The sequence below is a fragment of the Lolium rigidum genome, chromosome 5 (genome assembly GCF_022539505.1).
Source record: "Lolium rigidum isolate FL_2022 chromosome 5, APGP_CSIRO_Lrig_0.1, whole genome shotgun sequence".
Lineage (NCBI taxonomy): Eukaryota > Viridiplantae > Streptophyta > Magnoliopsida > Poales > Poaceae > Lolium > Lolium rigidum.
Window position 1 is genome coordinate 74850057 of NC_061512.1, and position 7508 is coordinate 74857564.

General features: G+C 48.0%; 1 non-coding gene across 1 annotated transcript; it reads left to right on the forward strand.

Annotated features, from left to right (window-relative positions):
* Window positions 1–384: 384 nt before the first annotated feature.
* TRNAL-UAA lies at window positions 385–467 on the forward strand. The gene has a single exon. It is a non-coding gene; the product is annotated as a tRNA-Leu (tRNA).
* Window positions 468–7508: the final 7041 nt, after the last annotated feature.

Consider the following 7508-nt stretch of genomic DNA (forward strand, 5'->3'; position numbering starts at 1 on the left):
AGAATCAAATGAAGTGTTGAAATTAATTCAATGTAACTGCAGAAGAGCTAGCCTTTTTGAAACCTAGTCGTCCAGATCAAATATCAACGCCTAGCACTTGGCTTCGACAACGCCCACATGAGAGACCCCCCGACGACCAGGTGATTCCGCCTCACCATGGTCATCCTCCTTCAGGTCGATCGATCGGTGACGCCGCTCTGACAAGTCCAGCCGCGGTCAGTCCAGTGGCCTAGCGAACATTTCTTGCTGGCCGTCTAGTCTGTCACGGCCAAACAATGTCCAGTGGCTCGAAGTATGGTCGTGGCAACGATCGATGATGAAATCTTCTTTGCTAGCGGCCTTCATCGGTTTTAGTAAGCTTTAATTCAAAATAATGCATCAATAGCTGGTTTGCCCGAGTGGTTAAGGGGGAAGACTTAAGATCTTCTGCACATAAGTGCGCGTGGGTTCGAACCCCACAGCCAGCAAAATTAAATTTTATATGGAGGTTCATTGTTTTTTGGTAGGGGGAAGTCGGGGGGTTTGACAACGTCGGCAAACAGTCTTATGTACTGGCTCCCTCCGTACGGATTTGTAAGAAGTTAGTATTTTTTAATTCACTCATATGTCAGGGAATGGTATTGGTAGGTAATATGGGGTTACTAGTGGTTATTAGTGTGTGAGGGCAGTATTGGTATTTCAACTAGTCCATCATCTTGTACCTAGCCGCACTCCATATAAGGCTATCTATGTATCCTGTGAAACCAATCAAGAAATCAAAAACCTAAATTTATCTTGTTCTTATTTCCAGTTCTTTAATTAGTGCATTTTATCCTTCAAATTCTATCCAGCAATTTACCTAGTTTTTGCCTTAATTCCTCCCTGTTTTACCTATCCTAGTTCATCAGATCCTAGCAGGATCCTGACAATTGGTATCAGAGCCAGTCTCCCCCGAGCTTCGATCCCACCCTCTCCACCCTGGGTCGAGCTTCGCGGAGCAAATCAAGGCAGCGATTCCCATCCTCCTCTTCCCCGATCCCAAATCCGCTCCAAGTCGCATCCATGGCGACCGCGCCCGTCCCCTTACCCACCTTCGCATCCGTCTTCCTCCCCACTACCGCAACCGAGTTTGGCTTTTTCCCCGCCCCAGCGTACGTCGCCCCAACCGCCCCTTCTCCGTTCTCCGGCGGCTACTACCCATCCCCTTTCCCCTTCTTCCCTCCGCCACCGCCGCTACCAACCAACCCCGACCCGGCGCCCGCCTCAGCGTACACGGCCGCGTCAGGCTTATCTCCAAATTGGCCAATTTGGCCACCGCCGCCGCCTGCGCTCTCCCCAACTTCCCCATCCGCCGCCACTCCCTCTAGCGTCATCCCACCCGCTCCAATTCGAGAGAGACCCCAGCCCCAGCCCGCCTTCCACACCTCTGCCTCCAAGTTACAGCCAGGGCCAATTGCATCGGCAGCCACTACCCCGAGCCTCTTCGGCATCACCTCCACTGTCACGGCCGCCCCAGGGTCGACCTCCGCCGCCGCTGCCATCCCCAGTCTGGAGCAAATCCAGCGCCGTAAGGAGGCCGACATCGCCCATCGCCTTCCTCGTCAAGTCCTCCAAATCCAGCGCCGACTCGAGCATCAGCAAAACTCCATCGACAACCTGCAAGGTACGATGACAAGCTTGTCTGAGATGGTTGCGCAAATTGCTGTGACGGTGAAGGCTAAGCCGGCAGGATCGGAGAAGCCAGACATGGCTGCAAGAACCACCACTGCCCCGACACCATCAGTTGGTTTAGCACCTCCATCCGGAAGGGCGACAATCGCTGCATCTGCCCCCTTGATGTTCTGTGCAGCAGCAAGCTCGTCAGCGAGCTCGCCTTCTGATGCATCAACTGCTGCTTATGTCGCCCCGCAGGAGTTCGATGAAATGCCAACACCTCGATCTAGGTATGACTACTGTTCTGGACATCCTAATCAGATTCAGAGCTCATGTGTGAGCAATCTCAGTGAGCAAAATCTTGAAATGCCCCAATCTTATGGCTTCGACAATCTCAAGCGTGGAAGTGTGTTCCTGGCAGACAGTAGTAAGCATAGCTTCTATGCGTTACCAGAAGATTATCCTTTAGAGGGAGCTACTTGTGATCCAGTGTTCGATGTCTATGATGATGAAACAGATGACCCCTCACCTGAGTTTGTTGATATGTTCACTAGCAGTCCTAACCAGCTTACCATTTCCTTCCACAAGGCACCTAAGAATGCATCCAGTGAACAAGTCAAAGGTTTCAACAAGGCACCTGAAACTGAACACACTAGTGCTTGCCTGAATATTACCTCGGATATGCAGAATTTCACTCTTGAGCTGCAGCAACAAGAGTATGAGAAGACATGCAATTGTTCTGTCCTAAAGGCCTCTGATTCTCTTGTCACAAGGTCTACCCAGCTCGGTATCCAGCATAGTAGGAGACAATTGAGGCTGCAATGGAATCCAGGAGTACATGCAATTCCTGGTTCCACAACAAACAGAGATATTGTAGGTTTTCTTCATACCTCAATACTGCCAACTAGTGGAATTCTTACACTTTCTTATGTGCTAACAGTGGGTACCAAGTTTAGAGTTCCCACTAGTGTACCACAGCAAAGATGCTACTGCAGAGTACCAGCAAGTCATGAAAGTTATGAATTTCATTTCTTATGGGATCCAGGAATACATACAGTTCTGAGAATCAAAGATACCATGCTAGATAAATGTGTAGTGCCAAATGAAGTTCAGTTCGTCCATGATACATTTGAATTGTCACTTCTTATTTCAGAAGCTGTCATCCTGTATTATGCTACAAATGGCGTTAACTATGTACCCCATGGCATTTCATTCACACTACAACGGGCTACACATTTCTCTCAAGCTCTTCCATGTTCTACAGGCATGTTTGTAATGGCCGAGATACACCTGAATGGGAATGAGCTCAAAGCTGGACAGCTCACATACATGCCTCAGGGTACAAGTATTAATTCTTCTGAATGGCTAGGACATATGGTCACTGTCTTGTCTTTTTGGACACCTTCATTTGAGATGGCCAAACTACAATGGGAGCCTGGAGTTGGAACACCTCTTCCATGTACCTCTGGCTGCAAGGTCTGACTGCAAGGATTGCAACTGTGAAACCTTTGTCTGGGTTGCAAATTTCAGAACTCGCATTATGGCAAAGACAAGTGACCAATGCTTCTTATGTGTGGGATCCTTGTACTGTGTTACTTCAGTACAAGTCCATCTGGTTTTCAGTACAAGAAAAGGAAAATGCAATGCACTACTGCCAGATTTTTCAGAGATGCACTGCAATGAGTTCACTATTTCACTGTCATGGAATTCCTCTTTGGCTGATCAATTTTCAAGTTCCTTAACAAATGAAGAAAGTTTCTGTAGAAACTTGTTTATCCATTACTGAGCAATGGTCTGAAGAAGGGAGGAATGTCAGGGAATGGTATTGGTAGGTAATATGGGGTTACTAGTGGTTATTAGTGTGTGAGGGCAGTATTGGTATTTCAACTAGTCCATCATCTTGTACCTAGCCGCACTCCATATAAGGCTATCTATGTATCCTGTGAAACCAATCAAGAAATCAAAAACCTAAATTTATCTTGTTCTTATTTCCAGTTCTTTAATTAGTGCATTTTATCCTTCAAATTCTATCCAGCAATTTACCTAGTTTTTGCCTTAATTCCTCTAAATTCCCTGTTTTACCTATCCTAGTTCATCAGATCCTAGCAGGATCCTGACATCATACTTTCTTGTATCTAGTCTATATTTAGTATGTATGTTCACTTATTTTGTTTTGTATCTAGTCTACTTCAAAAATATCTAAAACATCTTATGTTAGTTTATGTTAGTAACCAGAAGGACGGAAATACTACTCCTACTTCTAAATGCATACTAGTATGGCTAGGAAGAGAAATAGTGAGTTGGGTTTCACACTGCGGTGGGGAACAAAAAAAAGCCACCTATTCGTATCTCCGGAAGCCGATCCAAATAACCAAAATCGAACGACCCAACACATTCGTTTGGGTCGTAGCGTTGGAGATACCCTTAGTTCAGCAGAGGGCCAATTCCTTCATCGCTGAAGTGAAGCTGCTGCTTCTTGCAGAGTCCATGTATATTGGGCCTGGCAACATGGGAGCAGCCATGCTAGTCTTCCCAACGGCTCAGAAACATAGTAGCAGAGAAGACAGGAGAACATAACCCCAACTGGCTTGCCTCCCCTCCCTACAGGTTAGAACTAGATAATCGATGAACACATGTGACATGTATACAATCTTTTTTTTTCTTGATTATATTAAATAATAGTGGTCAGACTGAACCGATTAGGTGGTTCTGTGATGAAAATAACAGGTGGAGAATAGGTTCTGAACCACCCGCTTCCAGCCTCCCAGTGATAGCGGCAGACTGATCTACTTCAAGAATCACCTCAGTACACCATCTCCTCTCCTGCATCAACAATCATGAGGTTGGTTACAATTCAATGCAGCTTGGTTTGGACATTAAATTGTCAGAGTTATTAGGTCGGGGAAAAAAGATTGCTTTTTTTTTTTGAGAATTTCTCTGCATTCATATCACGGAAAGATACAAATTTGTTGACCCTTACAAGCACAGAGAAACACAAACACAAAGGACCAAGAACACCAAGAACACCCTAAGACCACCATAACCCATGAAGATCTCCGGAGCCCTGTGTCATCATCCCATAAACTTGAGGGAAGATCCCTGCAGCAAAAAGAACTACAACCAAGCTCAAGCAGGTCATCATCTTCAACCACGGTGTAATTGGCACCATGCTGCTTCCTCCTTCCTTGACACCAGCGCCGAGAAGGCATGGACACCAATCCAACACGCCTGCAGCAGCCGTCGCCATCTTTGGCTTTGAGTACCGCGAAAAGTGTCCCTTCCGGAAGGAAGGGAACTCGAGTCAACCAACCGGTCCAGCACCGTGGCCGGACCATCCGCCCGGGCAAACTAGGAACTCCCTCCAGCATCAGTGCCGAGGAAGAAGAAGAACAGCAGAAGCAAATCATACCGACAAGGAGGAAGAAGGGTCTTTCTCCCGACCATCTGGCCGATTTTGGCGTCGCCACGTCGAACCGCCTCCTCCCCTCGCCACCAAGGCCGGCCGGAAGAAGCTGCAGAACATGACAGCCGCAAGCCACCAGAAGAACACAAACCCTAAAAAGGAAGGCACTGGCGCCATCTCCTTCCTCTCCCTCGCCACCACGGCCGGCCGAGGAGAAGGCAACAACATCAGCACTCCTCCGACTCCAGAACAGACTCCGCAAACTCCACGGCAGGATCGAAATTCGACCGTGCCCGGGGAATCCACCCTCCCCCGATCCGCAGATCGGAGAGGAAACCATGCCAGCAGCTCGCCGACGCCGCCACAAGTGGCCTTGCCGAGATGGGGATCGAGCTCCAGTATCCTTATTCCGACGCGACGTCGCCTCCACCATCTCGACGCCGTCCCAGAACACCATGCGAAGACTAGGCCGGGCGCTTCCCGGCGCAGCAGAGGAAGACCCCCGGCCGCCGCCACGCCACCGGGGCTTTGCCCGGCGGCGCCACCGGCGGCGGCGGCTGGAGGAGGGGTGCGGTGGGGGCTAGGGCTGGGTCGTGCGGGAGGTTGGGTCGTGGTCTATCCCGATGTTGATTCTACGGTCACATTTGGGAGGCTAGATTGAATCGTATCACTTCCCTAGGTCAATTGCAGTGTGCCAGTGTCAAGAAATATCTGCACTTCATAAGGGGATAGCAAAAGGACGATGATGCAAAAGGATGAAGAGTATCGGTCGATGATGAACCAGGTAGAGTGGCCACGCGTGGGACTTACGTGGCACGCGTGCTCTCTAGTGGTGTAAGCAGGAGGGCGGAGGCACATCTGCGCCAGACATCAACAACTAAACCGTAGAGAAACAAAGGGCGGAGATCTTACCAGTGCCGACGCTGGCCCGCTCCTTCTTCTTGGCGCTGAAGAGGCTTGCCGGGAGGAGCTTGTTGCCGTCAGGCTCGTCTGTTGGCCTTATCGTTGTGACCCAAACTATACAACGATGAAACCATTGAAGGGGATGGCCGGAAGAGGTAGCTCACCGCCTCACCGGAACGTTGGGGCATGGTGAGGGGCGGGATGCCAGGGCCACATCTTGAGGAACCTTGATTACATGGAAACGATCGATGGCATCTTGACACATCTTGCGGGGGTGAATTGCTGGGGGTGGATTGGCGGAGAGGAGGAGGACGTGAAGAAGAGAGATGAGGGCAGCCAAGATGGAGACTCGAGAGGACGCGATTTTTCTGGATGCAACCAAAAGCGGTGCAAAGTGGGGTCGATGACACAAATACTTATGTGAAATCGAGGGTGACCGGTAAACCTGGGGCAACTGGTAACCGGAAAATGTGGAGGTGAAAAATAATACCGAACAGAAACTAATCTATCCGATCCCTCAAAAAAGGGACACGTGTTGCCTAATGACTGGAGCGCTGGAGAGGAAATTAAGGCATCTACAGTACCCAAACTACTATGGAATCGCTAAACTGATTGAAAATTATATAGTGTATAATTACTCTTTTCTAAATTCAGTTTTTCCATGACTGGACTAAAACATTTGGAGGGGATTTATTTTCCAAACTCTTATTTGATTTAATCTTTCCCTACAATTGAATTTTATGGAGGTTCATTCGGTAGGGGTGGGGGGAGGTTTGACAACGTCGGCACCAGACTTCTGTTCAATTGTGCTCGTGCATTCTTAACCTCATGCACTACTTAATGCAAATCACTCTTTCCTAAACTGGAATTTTCCATGACTGGACACTAGCTTAGGGGAATCTTTCCTAAAAAAAAAATTAGGCTCAAATAACCTTTTTTACAGCCATGCACCACTGCATGGTGATATTAAATGGTATATCTATTGCACCGAAAGCATCACCAATATAAAAATAATGCTACACTTACGGGAAAATTCTTATGCGATGGGCTTCCAGTAAAAAAGCCACTGCGGGCAATTTGTTTGGAATTGCCGTACTCGTTTCGTCCAATGACTTGGTTCCACATGTGTCCGTAACAAAATCCCGTAAGAATTTGCCTGTAAGTGTGGCATTATTGTTTTTCCTTGATTCAAAATTCCAAGGGATCTTTGTAGCATAGTCTTTGGAATTTTTCCTATAAAGTTTGTTTGTTTCTTTGAGAATCATTATGCTCTCAAGGGTTTTCCCCTGAATTGGCTCAAATTGATAATACGATGAGATATATTGTGGTTGACCTCAATTCTAATGTTTGGTGATACACGACGGTGAGATGAGAGGGAGGAAGATAGTGTCGGTGGGGAGAAGGGAGGGGTTTGGATATGATGATCAGTCGCACGCTCTAGAGCGAGGCCGACTGTCTTCTTCTCCTTTTTTTTTGTTTCAAGGGAGCTAGTGAAGCGGTACGCTGATGCGGGGGCGAATTCATTGCAAAATCGAGGGCATGAGCTTGGGATTGCTAGCAAGGTGTCATG